The sequence below is a fragment of the Zalophus californianus genome, chromosome 16 (assembly GCF_009762305.2).
Source record: "Zalophus californianus isolate mZalCal1 chromosome 16, mZalCal1.pri.v2, whole genome shotgun sequence".
NCBI classification, from domain to species: domain Eukaryota; kingdom Metazoa; phylum Chordata; class Mammalia; order Carnivora; family Otariidae; genus Zalophus; species Zalophus californianus.
Genome location: NC_045610.1, coordinates 51,097,292 through 51,112,533, shown reverse-complemented (window position 1 = coordinate 51,112,533; position 15,242 = coordinate 51,097,292). Strand labels below are relative to the sequence as shown.

Genomic DNA, 15,242 nt, shown 5'->3' with positions numbered 1-15,242 from the left:
AAAACTAAGTATATTACATATAAATCTTAGTAATCTAGGATTAGGAAATGATTTCTTAGATATTACACAAAAACCACAAGGAAAAATTAATAATTTGGACTTGAAAATTTAAAACTTTTGTGTGTCAAAATGCACTATCAAAAAAGTGAAAAGAAAGCCCACAGAAAGGGAGAAAATTTTTGCAAATAAAACATGACAAAGGTTGAGTATCTAAACATATATTTAAAAAATCTTGGGGCACCTGGGTGGCTCAGTTGTTAAGCATCTGCCTTCGGCTCAGGTCATGATCCCAGGGTCCTGGGATCAAGCCCAGCATTGGGCTCCCTGCTCTGCGGGAAGCTTGCTTCTCCCTCTCCCACTTCCCCCTGCTTGTGTTCCCTCTCTCGCTGTCTCTCTCTGTGTAAAAAAAAAAAAAAAAAAAAAACTTTATAAAAAAAATCTTGCAACTCAACAAAAAAAATGCCCAATTTTAAAATAGGGCAAAGATTTGAAAAGACATTTCTCTAAACAAGATCTACAAATAGCCAATAGGCACATAAAAAGATGCTCTGCATTATGAGGCATTTGGGAAGTACAAACCAAAACCAAAATGAGACAGCACTTAACACCCACTAGCATGTCTCCAGTTAAAAAAGCAAACTAACAAACAGAAACCAGCAAGTGTTGGTGATGATGTGGAGGTACTGGAACCTTCATACATTCCTGTTCAGAATGTAAAAGGATTCAGCACCATTAAAAAAAAGTTTGGCATATCCTCAGAATGTTAACATAGAGTTACCATATGACCCGACAATTCCACAGTAAACACCTGGCTATCAAGGGAAGCATTAAGTGCAAGGTTATACTCAGACCTGTGTGGCTGCTGGTTGGCTTTGGAGCAGGAAGAGCCAGGGGCCACCAGTGTGTAAATGCTCAAGAAGAAGAAAACCTGTCTCATCAGCTGCTGGGTAAAATTGGACTCTCAGCCTGGAGGATTTGGGAAGTGAGGCTGTGGTCCTGGGACTATGACACAACAGGCAGGGATTAAGATCTGGGAAGCAGAGATCCCTGAAGTAGACTGAGTCTCAAAATCATGGTGCTGTGGCAGTCTCTTCTTGGTTTAAGACAGATAAAAGGACTACAAGCCCCCCTAGTGAGATCCCTCAAGGGAGAAGCAGGGTAGAACAATGTAGAGTTCTCCATAGCAAAGATGGTGCAGACCGCAATGGCAAGTCCACTTTCCCTTTGACATGACTCTGGGCCAGATGCATTCGGCAAAATGTCATGAGTGTTGGGTAGAGTGAGATCCCCGGGGCCTGGGGCTTGGGTGGTTGTAGCACCTCCCCCCACCTTCTGCAGGAGGACCAAAGCAGAATGTCTGGGATGGAAGGAACACTTCCCTCAGCTCAGCTGGCTTTCCCCAAAGAGGCAACTTCCTTGACTGTGTTGGCCAAACTTAGAGGAGAGAGGCCCCCATGGATGGAAGACAACCCCATGAAATGTGCTTGGAATATCTTTTTTTTTTTTCACATATGTAATTTTAAATTTTTTTCTTTTTTAATTTTTTTAAATTTTTTATTGTTATGTTAATCACCATACATTGCATCATTAGTTTTGGATGTAGTGTTCCATGATTCATTGTTTGTGCATAACACCCAGTGCTCCACGCAGAATGTGCCCTCTTTAATACCCATCACCAGGCTAACCCATCCCCCCACCCCCCTCCCCTCTAGAACCCTCAGTTTGTTTTTCAGAGTCCATCATCTCTCATGGTTCGTCTCCCCCTCCGATTCCCCCCCCTTCATTCTTCCCCTCCTGCTATCTTCTTCTTTTTTTTTTTCTTAACGTATATTGCATTATTTGTTTCAGAGGTACAGATCTGTGATTCAACAGTCTTGCACAATTCACAGCCCTCACCATATGTGCTTGGAATATCTTGAGGCACCAAAAGACTTTGGAGTCTGGTCAGGTCTTACACTGACCTTTATGAATTATGGTAATAGAGAATTCTGAGACCTCATCTGATATTTGCACCTCAAACTCAAATTACAGGAAGGAAAGACTTTTTTTAGACTCTTTCATGTTTGCTGGAGGGTTTTGCAAATAGCATATGTCTAAGAATGAAGAAGACTGTCTAGAAGGCAGAGACCACTAGAGTTTGAGTGGGACCACTTGGCTTCTAGAGCTGATTCTATCTCAAATTATTCCACGCATGCATTTCCCAACATGATAAACAGATGTTCTATGAACAAAGGATTCTAAAGTCAAATTTGGGTTAAACAAAGTTATATTAGTTTCTCTTGGGTACATTATAACTCTCCCAGAAAGGCACATAATATACAAGTCTTTTGTAAGGAATCTAATTACATAAAGTTCCATGGAACACATTTGTAGGAAATATTAGGAAGTAAAAAAGGCATTTTGCCTACTTTGAAAGAGTTCTAATGGAAAAGAAAAATACACCATCATCACCAGTATCAATTTCTCTTAAGGTCCTTACTTTTTAGACTCCTTTCAGCCTAAAATGGGCAAGTTACTGTAGGGACTGATAACTTTCAATTATGATAAAAATTTTCCCTGCTGTAATTAAATTACTTTAAGCCATGCTTTCTTGTTCTTATTCCATCAGAGAAATAGATTAAAACACATCAGCCCCTTCCTATATTTGAAACAGCCCCTACAGCCCATTCTCCCCATACGATTTTTCCGGCAAACAAATAAAAAGACAAGCACATGGATTTTATGTCTAACGACTGCAGTCGAAACCCAACTCTGTCACTGCCTACTGCAGTAAAAGTACTAGGCTTAGACTGTACACATATAAGTGATAGAAGTAGATGGAATAAAAGAAAGAGTGCCAGGGTTAGACGAGGAAAATAGTGCAAGAGTAGACAAGAGGAATTTGCTGAGCTTATAAATAGTCCTCTAAACTAAAATACATTATCTGAGCCCAGAGTAGACTCTTAAAAATAAAGAATGAATGAACAGCTGAATAAAGTAAGGAACAGCTACCCGGGGAGTATTGTATTCATGTTCAGCAATAATACACCTTTTTTTTTTAATAAAGCATAAGCAATGGAGTCTGTGGGTAATGGGAACAGCATTATTTTTAGCAGAGTGCTTTTACATGTATTTTCTCATTTGTTTTGCACCACAATCCCGGGAAGGAGGAAGAGGAGGTATAATGATTCCCTTGTGGTTGATCCATTATTTTGCCAGTTAAACAGCTGTGTGGTGCTCCAAGGGGGAGCAAGGCTCTAAGGGCGAAGAGAGAAGCCCCAGGCAGTCTCTGCCCTCACAGAGCACAAGCTAATGCGGGAGGCAGATGTCCCGTGAATGAGGAATGGCAAGTCTCAGAAGGTTATGACAGGGCCAGAGAGACCTCCCAATAAGCAAATAGAATCCCAAAGGGATTATGTGGTTTACCCAGGGTCAAATGATAACTGGTTTGGTTTTAGAAATATCATCCAAACCTATAGCCTCCCACTCTAGACAGGACGCAGTGTGGATCAAGGAAAGCAATCACGTCTGCTGATTTCTAGCACAGTCATTTTTTTTTTTAAAGAGAAACATTGACAAATGAGTTGGTTACAGAGAGAGCCAACAGGGTAGTAAGAAGGCACAAACATTGTCTTTTAGGGAACAGTTAGAAAACTGGGTCTGTGTAGCCTTAAAAAAAAATTTGATAGAATGAGTGGCCGGATATGTTCATTGCATTCAAGTATTTGAAGGGTTACGGTGTGGACGAAGGGGCGTTAGACTGAGGAGCTGAAGATCGATCCGGGGGCTCTGTAAGGCAGATGTGCCCAGCAGGGTTGAGATGAAAATGCTCGGGTGGCAGGGGGAGAAGACAAGGTCCCTACGGGGCTGTCCCCATGCACTTTGGGTCCACAGGAACATTGTAGTTCAGTATGTGAACTCTGGGTTCATCAGACGGCTCAAAGCAAACTCCCTGCCACGGCCATCACCACTTGCTAGCCCTGGTCCCTTGGACCTGTGGTCCCTGTTGTCCCTGTGGACAAATTACCTAATCTTTCTGAGCAACAGTTGCTTTACCTGCAAATGGGAAATAATAATACCTGTTCCAGGTGCTGGTTATAGTGTTTAGTAAGGTTAGGCACATAACCTGTTTCGTTCAGTGCCTGGCACAAGCCACGGGTATATACTAATTAAATAAGTAACTATCCATTTAATGAATAGATCATGAATGAATGAAGTGTTGAATAAGCGGCATTAGGAATATTAATTAGTAGCTCAACTAAAACAAAAACCTCATGTGCAGGTCCAGGGATAAACTGAAAGATGTGGGGATGTACCATCGGCCCTAGTGACCTTTGCAAATAGACTGCATGTCTACTCTCTACTCATGAGATCCATTCCTGCTCTGGATAATCCTTGGACCATATGTTCTCTAAAATCCTTCCTAGTTCTTAAATACCATGAGAGTAAGAAATGTCAAATAGTCTAATTGTAGAAGTCAGGAAGTTCCTATTCCTCTGGGGCAATAGGAAAGGTCATGGAACTGGAATCATGAAGCTGTTTCTTTCTAGAAAAGGAATGAAAAGTCCTTCTCCCACTCCCTACTCCCATTTATTATTTACAACAACATAAGAGCGCTTTGTTTTTGTACCTTTCTCTAAAAGAACATGGGAGGCTGTCTCTACAATTCCCAGAATGTACATAGGAGATTTCTTATTGCCTTTTTTTTTTTCCTCTGGGCCCTCCCCAAGAAATACACCCAGGAACTGCAAGAATCTTCAAGATATGAATTATGACCTTTGACAGTATTTGGTCTTCTTCCAGTTCTGCTTTGGAACTTAGACCTCACTGTGAAAAACAGAAACTCCTTGTTTCTAGTGCGATGCAGAAGTAGGTTTTCAGATTGTGCCACCTCCTGGTCAGATATGGAAACCAGCAGGGCTGATTCCTTGCTTGTTTTTAGCATAGCAACAAGCCTACGCCATCAGGGAGGCTGGACAGGAAGCATTTCTCTCCCTAGAATTTAATCCGGGCTTCCTGGGTGGTGACAGCTTGAACTGCATTCAAATTAAGTCATGGGAAACAGTTTCAAAAGTTCAGTGCTTATTTATTTGGAAGTCCATATGCCTATTGGAGAATAATTACCCATTATGCTCAGAGGTAGGTTCAACCTCTGGGAAGGGAAATTGAATGGGGACTTTTCTAAAATGCTCTCAGCTGCCAGTTTCATCAGATATATAAGACATTTGTCTGAACACGCTCAAAACTACTTCTGTTTCTCTGATAAGGAAAGATTAAGAGAGAGAGAGAGAGGGAAAGAGAGACAGAGAACCGGGATCCAGGATCTGAAATTCCCCATCTATTTATGAGCATACCTTGTTTTATTACACCTCAGTTTACGGTACTTTGCAGATACTGCATTTTTTACAAATTGAAGTTTTGTGGCAACGTGCTTTGGGCAAGTTTATTGACAGCAATTCTCCAATAGTATTTGCTCACTTCGTGTTTCTGTGCCACATCTTGGTAATTCTTGCGCTATCTCAAACTTGTTCATCATTATTTTATTTGTGATCAGTGATTACAGCTGACTGAAAGCTCAGATAGTTGGTCAGGATTTTTTGGCAATAAAATACTTTTCAATTAAAACATGTACATTTTTTTTAGATATAATGCTATTGCACACTTAACAGACCACAGTGTCGTGTGAACATAAATTTTCTATGCACTGAGAAACCAAAATATTCACTTGACTCCCTTTATTGTGATTGCTAGTATGATTGCAGGTTGACCTAGGATAGATACAAAGGAGCCACTCTAGAGAAACTCCGTCATTTAGCACCACAGCTTTGGGTCTAAACCCTTACATAAAACTCTTTCTACATCTGAATCCCAGGACTCCATTTGTGCCTCCGCCCTGAGCCCAAAAGTCAGAAGATTGAGTAACCTCTTTGGATTTGCATCTTAATCTAAGCCCATGTATGTGGAGAGAAGGCAAGGAAAAATGAACCCCAGTGAAAGAGTCCCCAAAATAACAGAGTTTCTTCCTGAAGCTCAAACAATCCACATTAAATCATCCATTCCAGCCTTCCCAGAGTGGCACAGTAGAGAAAGAAGGCAACTTTACCCAGGAGGGAGACATCTCTATGCCCACCAGGTACTTAAGCTTCATGGAAGACCAAAACCTTAAGAAGGCAACCCCAAGACTTGGCATCCTGAGACACCATATGAAGGGCTCCCACCCCTGGGCTTGTCTCAGCAGCACCTTCAAACCAGCTCTGGACCCCTGGGATACTCCCAAAACTCCCTGTTTAGTGCCCCTCTTGATGAAAGAATGAAGGGACGAAGGATGCTCTTCATTCTTTCCTGGGACCGGCAGCTTTCACCAGAACAAAAGTCAGCATTTTTTCAATCTGTAAGGACTTATAAGGTGCACTTTCGGCTGATGCTAGAAAGTGGAGTCTTTCAGAGAGCTGGAACATGACCACCTGTCGGGCTCTTCTAGTGTAGAGAGCTGATAGCAAGCACACGCTTCCAAACATGACTAAGGTTTTTTGAGGAAAAAAGTTTTTCAGAAAATAGCAGTATGAATGAGTTATTCTCCATGAAACATATCACTGTACATGCTTTCAAAAGGAGCTTAATATGAAAACATATTTATACATAGCCCTAAATAAGTACCTGATTTGTCATAAGGTAGACCTTTGGACTATGGCTGTGAACTGCCTAACAAAAATCTATACTAAAACTTCAGGTTGTGAGGGTTTTTTTCAGGAACATATAAGGTACAGATTGAAGTATTTCAGCATTTCCCGGAGTTGGCTCCTTGGGGCATCGCTCCCTCAAGATGCTTGGCCAAAACGGTGTCTGCATCCAAAAAGTTGGAGAAATTGGGGCACCTGGGTCCCTCAGTCATTAAGTGTCTGCCTTTGGCTCAGATCACGATCCCAGGGTCCTGGGATTGAGCCCCGCATCGGGCTCCCTGCTCCGCGGGAAGCCTGCTTCTCCCTCTCCCACTCCCCCTGCTTGTGTTCCCTCTCTCGCTGTGTCTCTCTCTGTCAAATAAATAAATAAAATCTTTTTTAAAAAGTTGGAGAAATGCTCTGTGTTATATCTGCCTTTAAGAGATTCACGATGTGCATAAGCTCATGAAGAATGAGAAACTTGGAGGTTAAGGAACATTTTTTTAACAGATGAAATTCTGTTAAAAAAAACTTTTAACAGATCAAATTCACCTCACATCAAAATTTTCAAACTTCATGGGCCAAGAAATACTCATGTAAGGAACATCGAATAAGATGTCAAAGATCCAGTGCCCAAGGAATGGACCGTAAGAAACTTTGCTCATAAAACAAGCAGGTATGTGAGGTTTTTGTTGGTGGTGCTGATGATTTCCTAGAAGCAGGAGGGGTGGACGTCAATACAGGGTCACTGTATCATTGCTATGTGACAAGGTAAACAACCCCTTGACCTGAGAGCAGATAGGAGAGCCTGAACCAGTAGATCCTTGAGTTGCTGCAGACCATCTGTACTATTCCACTGACCTTTGCCTGTAACAACTCTTCGGGTTCCAGGAAATGATAACAGAGCATGTAGTTGTAACAACAACAACAAAATCAGCTTCCCTATATACAATTTAGGACATGAATCAACCAAGTGGTATGTAAAGAGCTGGATTCTAGCGTGAGTGTAGTAACATTCTGGCTCCGCTAACGCTCCTAGAATCCTCACACTAGAGATCACTCTTCCAAAAACAATTGGATCCTTATTTTTTCTGCTCCGAATGAGAACACATGGGTTGGGGCAGCTTGCAAAGACCCCTCCGGCCTTAAGAGTTCATAACACTTGTGAACAGTAAAAAACAAATCCATTGTGTGGTCCTTTTTTTAGCCTTTCCTAGAAATTTAAATGTGTACGGAAACTTTTTGTACGTTTTCCATACTAGACAGTACTTTTCATTTCTGGGTTACTAGCATAGGGTATTGTGTTTCCCCGTTGGGTGGGGGAGGGAGAAGTGTGTTCCATAATCATTGGGGATTTGCAAATGGGTTTCTCTGGCTAAACCTGTTGAGTGTTGAGGAAATCTCCCTGGGGAAATGCAATTTGCTTTGCCTCTCGAGAGCACTAAATCATAAACTGGCCACTTTCTCCCTTCCACTTGACCTTCATCTCCCACAGAGACTTCCTCTGGACTCGGTTCCCTGTATTTTGCTACTTTAAGCAAAAAAAAAAAAAAAAAAAAGATTAAACTCCATGGCCTGAAAGCCTACTCCAGATTTCTTAAACAATTAAATTGCACTAAACACTATCAATGAGCCCCCCGAGGAGACTTGTCACACGCTGTTGGGAAAGGAGATTTCATCTCTTTCCCACCAAGGAGCTCAACCTGATGTGTCATCTACAAGAGGGATGGTCAGTAAAGGTCAGAGAGGAGCTACACTTCTGGTTTCATGAACACAGTCTTTATTTTCATGCAAGGAGTAGAGACCCGATCTTTCCAGTCCTTTCCCATTCTGTTATGGGAACATCTATACACAGTCAAGGGAGCATCCATGGTCACTTCTGCCCACACTGACTGAAGGATCAGGTGATTTCTGATCACAAATTGCTGCTACCACGCAGCAAGACCAAGTAAGAAATTTGAGGCGGGGGTTGGTGGTGGGGGGCTGGCAAGTAAAGAGGCCAAGATGAAATTCAAAGACCTATCTTAGACTCTCTATCAAGAAGACTTATTGCCGTCTGTCACTTAGTAAGTCCTATACTGTTGTGTATTTTGAAGATACTGTTGGACTTTTCCAAAGATCCTGCCAATCCATTTGAGGCCCCCACCTGTCTCCAAGGACCTGTGCAATTATAAATATTCTAGAGAGTAGAGGTGCCCATCTCACTGCTGATGCCCTTGCTAGTGTTCTCCTTCATCTAGCTGTGATTAGGTGAAGAGAAAAGCCTCAGAGGAGTTGGATGTCTGTCATTTGCGGGGTGTGGAGGCACTGTTTGCTTTTCTCTTTAGGATTCTGAAAAAAAAAAAAAAAAAAAAACAGACAAACAAAAAAACAACCCAGAATTTTGACTCTTCAAGAGTTCCAGAAGCCTCTATCTCACTTACTGGGCTTGAAGTATTGAGATCGCCAGGGTTCCTTTTCAATAAGGTATTCATTCTCCTTGAGATTTAAAATTTAAGCCTTTGTGGGCATGGAATATTGGGCAGGCATCCTGTGGAAGGTAAGAGAACTCTGGTCCAGAAACAGGATGGCACAATACTTAACCCAAAATAGAGATCATGGTCGTTGGTTGGTCTTTTGAGAGCGTGAATTCCCAGCTGTCATTATGAAACCTTCTTCTTACGGAGCATCTACGGTTTCTCATCCTCCGATCCTCCATCTGCTTCCATTCTATCCTTTTCTCTCCTAATGCAAGCCTCAACTCCGGTGGAGGAAGCTGAAGGAACCAATTCTAGCCATAATCAAATGCGTCATCAATGATTTCTCCCTTCCAGTGGGCATTTGCGGTCATTCCTGAACCCAGATGATTTCCTTAACTTCCTTGGATGTAGCTGTGTTTGAAATAGTAAAGACATTTTAGGCAAGGAGAAATGCTGCCCTCTATGGGGCTTGTGAATCTCAGCATTTCCTAAGCTACCATTGGTGAGCACTGCACGTTCCTCTTTTAGGAATTGTTCACTCTTGTCTTCTTTTACTTTGAAGCTAATACAGCCAGTGGCAATCTTATTGACTAGAATGACTTCTGCACACATTTATTGCTCAAGTGGAAAAGGGGAAACAATGCTAAGAAACATATCTAAAGTTCCTTTCTTTTGGGAAAAAAAAAAAAAAAAAGATCCAACACAGTTTCCCTGATCAGGTGGGCATGAGGATGTTTGGGGCCCCTCAGTATTATGGGGGAGACATGGGAACCTCGATCTCCATTATTAAGCTAGTGATCTTATCCCTCCCTGCTTATTTTTTTGAGCAGGGAAACGTGAGATTTTAGTTCTGTTAGTGGAAGAGACAGACATCTGGTCACCTATCAATATCAAGATTCATCCACTGATTGGTAATTAATGGGTTTTTCTTTTTTTTAAGATTTTATTTATTTATTTGAACGAGAGAGAGACAGGGAGAGCAGAAACACAAGCAGGGGGAGTGGGAGAGGGAGAAGCAGGCTTCCCGCGGAGCAGGGAGCCCGATGTGGGGCTCGATCCCAGGACCCTGAGATCATGACCCAAGCCGAAGGCAGACGCTTAACGACTGAGCCACCCAGACGCCCTTAATGGGTTTTTCCAAACAGAAGGTTCTCCTTCACCTGCTGCGTTTCTTCTTTAGCTGCCTACCTGTTGAAGCCGGGGTCTGTCGATACCTGTCATCTGCTACACCATGAAAGCCCCATTCCTCAGGTTTTGACCTCAGCTTCCAGAGGCCAGATTTCTTTTCACTATTCTCTTGCCGTCAGATGGGAGAGCCTCTCCATCATGCCCTCCTCTTCCTTACTCCTTACGTAAAGCAAACACCTGCCAAGCCTGCAGAAAGCTGATCAGTGAGCTCGTGAAGGGAAAAGCTTTAGGAAGGCATTTCAGAAACGCAACCTGGTTCACACACTTCCTCGGCCAGAGCTCGGTGGGCAGGGTGGTTTCAACTGGAAGAGGCAAGACAGGCATTTCGCACACACCGTCCACAACTCTTAGTGAATAACAGATTAAATTCACTTCACATCAAAATGCTCAAACTTCATGGGCCAAGAAATACTCATGTAAGGGACATCGAATAAGATGTCAAAGATCCAGGTAGAGATGCCACGTCTAGCTTCCAAAAGTCAGGGAAGGTCGGGAAACCCCATGGATGATTCCCAAAGACAGCTCTGCCTGAGTGTTTTCACGATGGAAACAGTCAGAGAGGAGCCAGAGAGTTGGAAAAGGAGTGCTGTCGGGGACGGGGACATGTTTCTCTCTGAAAGAAAAGCAACAGTGCTACCAGTAAGTTATGAACAGAGAACAAAATGGGGCAATCTGACGAAAAGAGAAGGGCCCAGAATAGCACTAACGAAAGGATTTGAGGGCAAAGCTGTGGACAATCACCAGTCTCAAAACAAGGGAAGAGTGGGGCATACGTTTATCCGCCGAATCTTTGATGGTCAGTCTGGGTCCTCTGCTCAGGCCAGACCAGGGTTACGCTAATGATTGCAACAATAAAATATACTATTGCTTTTGTAAGGTTTATTCTTTCTTTAAAACATACCAAGCCCTGGGTGGCTCAGCCGGTTAAGTGGCTGCCTCTGGCTCAGGTCATGATCCCAGGGTCCCGGAATTGAGCCCCACACCCGGTGCCCTGCTCAGGGGGGCGTCTGCTTCTCCCTCTCCCTCTCCCTCTCCTCCCCCGCCCCACTTGTTATCTCTCACTCACTCACTCGCTCACTCTCTCTCTCAAGTAAATAAATCTTTAAAAAATTAAATGTACCAAGTAAATATTAATAATTACATCTGTTATATTTATCCTTTGTATTTTAATAAACTCCACGGCTCATTCTCTAGTTGCTACGTAGACTGAAGGTTTGTGTCCTCCCAAAAGTCATAGGTACAATCCTGTTGCCGAACATGCTGGTAGTAGGAGGTGGGGCCTCTGGGAGTTACTTAGGTCATGAGGGTGCAGCCCTGGGAGGCGGAATTAGTGCTGTTATAAAAGAGAACCACGGAGGGCTCCCTTGCCGCTCCTGCCCGGTGAAGACACACCGCAGGAGGACAGCCATCCACCCGTGAACAGAGACAAGGATGCTCGCCCGACACTGAACCTGCCGGTGCCTTGATCTTCGGCTTCCCGTCCTCCAGAACCAGGAGAACTAGATCTCTGTTGCGCAGGAGGCTCCCAGTCCCTGATACTGCATTAAAGCAATCTGAACAGACTAAGGGGACAGAAGCTTAGTAGCTTAGTCACCGAGGGAATCTCTAGGAGCCATACAGCCCTAAAGCAAGCCCTGGTGCGTGGTAGTGGTGAGGGAGCCCAAGGCAGGCCGAGGAGGAAGCATAAGCTGATACCTCACTACCCTCCCATCCCCAAGGTGGGGGATGTGTGACATTCCTCGGGCACTCCTGGCCGCCCTAAAGATAAGGGAAGGAAACACAAAGGGTTAATTTACAGAGCTGACAGTCCTGCAAGACAGGAGTCTCCCTCAGTTTACAAGTGTCTTAGTGATTTACAAGAAAAAAGCATTCTTACCAATAACCCAACTTCCAGAAGGAAGCTCCCAGCTGTCTCAAGGTCAATGCCTCCCTAGAGGGAAAAACAACCTTAACTTGACAATGGCAAGGCCTCCAGTATCTTGTAGTCTTCTTTAGCATACAAAGTTCTTTTGAAAACCTCCCTTTTCCTTACCGCCCCCAGCTCCCAAGTATATAATCAGCCACCCCTCACAACCCCGGGGCCGGGCCGCAGCTCTTTCTGCCCAGGGGTCCTGTCCCGGAGCTTTAATAAAACCGCCATTTTGCACCAAAGACGTCTGAAGAATTCTTTCTTGGCCTTCGGCTCTGGACCTCACCCCACCGACACCGCCTCACCTACATTCTGAAACTACATCAGTAGCATCAACTCCCATTACAAGCATAGTCACCATTGGCACATTCTCTTCAAACTGGTATCAGTCCTTAATATGAGACAGCATTGTTTCATGAAATTTTCACTCCAGCTACCTCTGGGGATGTGCGTGTGTTAGTAACAATATAAATATATGTGTCACAGGCAATTCAAAAGCTTGAAGGCCAGGACCTCAATGCAAAGAAGACTTTGTCTGCTGGTCACGCACATTCAAACCTATAACGTGACGATTAAACTCCACGATCATGGAAACCTAAGAGAAAAGAGAATTTTAAAATGTCAAATCGTTAAAATTCTCATCAACTCTACAAGAAGTCTACACACATGAAAGCAGATAATGAACAGTTAAGGTTTAGGAAATTCTGAAATGTCTCGTTTATTAATTCGCTAAGGCTGCCGTAGCAAAGTACCACAAAGTGGGGAGCTTAAGCAACCGACATGTATTTGCTCGCCATCTGGAGGCCAGAAGTCAGAGGTCAAGATGGCGACAGGGATGGTTTCTTCGGAAGCTTCTCTCTTTGGCTTCCTTGATGTCTTCTACTACAGGTGTCTTCATGTGGTCTTTCCCCTGGGTCTGTCTGCATCTCACCCTCCTCTTCTTATAAGGACACCAGTCATTAAATTAGGATCCACCCTAATGACCTCACTGCAACCTAACCACCTCATCAAAGGCCTTGTCTCCATATAGTTACAACATTAGAATTTGAGGGGGACACACATTTCAGAGATGAGTTTAGAAACTAGAGTTGATCTGTAGAGATTTGTACCTTCCACCTCTCTCTTAGTTGATTCTGTAGGATTTTCCTGCTTCTGCCATCTGGCCAGAGAGTCCCAATTAAGATCCAATGTCTTCTTTTTCTCTTTCCAGCAAGAACCAACCACGGTAAAGCGGGAGGGCTAGGTTCTTGTCTCACGGAGTCAAAGAGTGAATCTCACGGACAAAAGAGAGTGAGTAAAGTAATAAGAGTTTTATTACGCAAGGATACATTAAAAAAGGCCTCAGCAGCTAGAGGGGTCCCGACAGGGTTGCCAACGTGGGCCTCCACCCACAGTCTTTTATTTAGAACTGATCAGGGAGCTTGTGGCCCTATCATTCTTGTGATGTCTTGGTTTGAGTAAAGACTGGTCATCACATCTGTAATGGCTTACTTCTTCTTTGGGGTCTGGTCATTCTTTTAGGAAATTTTTTTTTTTTTAAGATTTCATTAATTTAACAGAGAGAGAAACAGCTAAAGAGGGAACACAAGCAGGGGTTAGTGGAAGAGGGAGAAGCAGGCTTCCCGCTGAGCAGGGAGCCTGATGCGGGGCTCGATCCCATGACCCCGGGATCATGACCTGAGCCGAAGGCAGACGCCTAACGACTGAGCCGCCCAGGCACCCCAGGGTCTGGTCATTCTTTGTTGGTCACAAGGTGACTGCCATAAAAATACCCCACTTCTGATGCTCAGGGCAGGGTGGTCTGGTTTGTTCCCTTATCTCTGGTTTCCTTATGCCTTAGCATTCCTGGGATTTCTGTGAGCCTGATCCGTAGCCCCTACCTATCTCTCCTTACCTAGCCCCGCCTGTCCCTTAGTCAATGAGACCCTTCAGATGTATATCCGTGGGTCATATACTTGGGGGATGATTACCAACAGGTATCTTACTGGGGGCGGGGGGGGGGGGGGGGGTGGGTAGAGATAAAGGAAATTTCCAAAGGAATTCTTACATGTTAAAGTAGACTTACAGGATCCTGGGGGTTGGGTTAAGATTGCCTTTTGCCCTTAAGAAAGTGTTAACATCCAGGCAGTTGAGTCCCTAGAGGAATGTCACTCTGTCCACCTCAAGGACTTGTCAATGAGCTGCAGGTAGTAAGGAAATGGAATAATTTTTCTTCTGCCTTTGTTTCCCACGTCAGTGGGATTCGTGATGTTCTCCTGTCCTCCTCCGAGTTTTTCGAGGGTCTGCACAGGATGGATTCTCGGTCTTTGGGGGCCACACACGCCTCGTTCAAACATCATATTGATGATGAAGTCACGCCAATACAAATTTCAAGCTGGTAGCAACGTATCAGAATTGAATGCAATGTTACAAAGAAGAACCGGCAATGGCAATACACCAAATAAAATCTAAGTATTGCTGAAGTCATATAACTGTGGCACAAGAGAAGAATAATTCATACCGTTAATGTTAAAAATATATTTTTCACCTGTGCTAATGTTGCTGGAGGGGCAGAGGACAGGCTGCTCCAAGATGGGCCACTTTGGCATAAAGGTTATTTTGAGGGCTGCTTGGGGGGCTCAGTCGGTTAAGCATCTGCCTTCAGCTCAGGTCATGAACTCAGGGTCCTGGGATTGAGCCCCGCATTGGGCTCCCTGCTCAGTGGGGAACCTGCTTCTCCCTCTCCCTCACCAACTCCCTCTGCTTGTGCTCTCTCACTCTCTCGCTCTGTCAAATAAATAAAATCTTTTTTAAAAAATCCAGTTATTTAATGAAACACTGATCTAAGTGTTGCTGTGAAGGTATTTTGAGATGTGGTTAATATCCACAATCAGTTGACTTTAGGTAAAGGAGACCACCGTGGTTAGTGTTGGTGGGTCTTGCCCAATCAGTTGAAGGCCTTAAGAACAAAAACCAAGGTTTCCCAGAGATGAAGAAATTTTGCCTCAAGACTATCATCACCTTCTGCCTGAGTTTGCAGCCTGCTGGCATTCCCTACACATTTCAAAC

At 43.7% G+C, this 15,242-nt stretch overlaps 1 long non-coding RNA gene across 1 annotated transcript; it reads right to left on the bottom strand.

Annotated features, from left to right (window-relative positions):
- Window positions 1-11,414: 11,414 nt before the first annotated feature.
- Window positions 11,415-13,391, bottom strand: LOC113908120. The gene is made up of 3 exons (XR_003515361.1): window positions 13,304-13,391; window positions 12,162-12,789; window positions 11,415-12,043 (listed from the first exon to the last, which is right to left on the bottom strand). It is a non-coding gene; the product is annotated as an uncharacterized LOC113908120 (long non-coding RNA).
- Window positions 13,392-15,242: the final 1,851 nt, after the last annotated feature.